This window comes from Aphidius gifuensis, linkage group LG5, assembly GCF_014905175.1.
Source record: "Aphidius gifuensis isolate YNYX2018 linkage group LG5, ASM1490517v1, whole genome shotgun sequence".
NCBI classification, from domain to species: Eukaryota; Metazoa; Arthropoda; class Insecta; order Hymenoptera; family Braconidae; genus Aphidius; species Aphidius gifuensis.
In genome coordinates this window covers 11,646,466-11,648,326 of record NC_057792.1, presented here as the reverse complement: position 1 = coordinate 11,648,326, position 1,861 = coordinate 11,646,466, and positions in this window count along the sequence as shown.

Below are 1,861 nucleotides of genomic sequence, written 5' to 3'. Positions count from 1 at the left end.
CGAGTCTATATATATCTACAATTAAAGTCAATATATTATTTATTATTTTTTTTTTTAATTAACTATTTATTACACACTCGAAAATAAAGGATACTTACTATATTTATATATATATATTTAATATATATACTAGGGTGTTTTTTTTTTTCTTCACTATCTTCATAAAGTTTATAAAGCTTAAATCATGCCCAGAAAAATTTGAAAGCAATTGAAAAATTTAGAGGTGGTTCAGGGGTCATTTGTTTTCCATTTGATTAACATGGGTTTAATACACTTCATTCACCATTTTGATCATGGGCTTTAATTTTTCGACCGTTCAAGTTCGCGTTGGTCTTATTTTATAAAATTATTGGTTACATAGCATATAATATTCATAGTTTTGATCATTACAATTTTGTTTTCAAAAATTTTAAATACTACCTTTTGAAGCATTATTTCACTATTGTTTTAATTGTAAATGATCAAAACTATGAATATATGCTATAGAATTTAATACTCTTATCAAATGAACCAACGTAGTAACGGTAAAATACTCCATATCAAAATAATGAATGAAGGTATTAACCATGTTAATCAAATGGAAAAACAAAACTTTGAACCACCTCTAAATATTTTTCAATAATTCAAATTTTTCAGGCATGATTCAATGTGAACTTTATAACAAATATTGAAGAAAAAAATATCGAAAAAAAAAAAAACACCCTAATATATACACATTTATATTAATTGATGAAAAACAAGACGAATATTGTTGATTTAAATTTATTTAAAAAACGATTTTATATTCAATTAATATTTTTAAAATAATAATTTTCAATTTTTATAGAGTATAAATTATGTACATTCATGATCATTGAATAATATTAGAGTTAACATATGCATAGAATAATTATTAACAATAATAATAGATTTGTTATTTTTTTTTTTCCAGATCTTTTTTTTTTTTTTTTTCTACAATTTTTTCAGGTTGTTTAGGTGGTTCAATTTGTATTTTAGAAAAATAATTTTCAAAGAATTCTATACTTGCTGGTGACAAATACCTCATTAAACTTTTCACGTCTTTTAATTTCTCCTTTGTAATTCCAACTGGTTTTGCAAGTGGTAAATTCAATAAATTTTTAAAAGTTATTTCAGAGTTATAAATATTATATACATTTGGGTTTTCGTCTTCATCGTATGTGTTGTAAACTTCAACACTTCCATTAGGAAAATATTTAATTTTATTTGCTTCTCTTATATGAATAATTGACTTTGGCACTTTTAGTTTTTCAGGTATAATTAATTCAAAATCTCTTACAATAATATCTTGTTCTTTAATAATTATAAATGGTGGATTTCTTGAATCTTTAATGATATTTATATAGTCTTGTTCTGTTTCTATTGTTTCCATGTTTTTTTTTTTTTGTCCATACATGCCGAAGTTGCGGTCACACGAACAGTATGAATGACCACAAACAGGATATAAATGGGTTATTTCAATTTCTAATTCTCGCGACAATAATGAAAGAAATGACAACATTAAATAATTTTTATTCTGTCCACCACAGCTGTCTGATAATAAATTTATTTTATTATAATAATTTAATTTAAATTCTCTACTTATCGCGTCAAAAAGAAAATTACAAATAGTACTTGCTCCTTTTTTAAAATTACCTTCAAGAAACGTATACATATAACTATTTTTATCATCACCAAAAACATTTATATTGAGAATATGGAGCCAAAGTAATCTTTTATAAAATTGTTCAGTAACTGGAATTTTTGGTAGGGGCAAATTTTGTCCGAAGTCAAATTCGAGGAACAGTGCATTTTTATCATTAATCATATTATCTTTTAATTCTTTGTGAAGTTTAATATTATT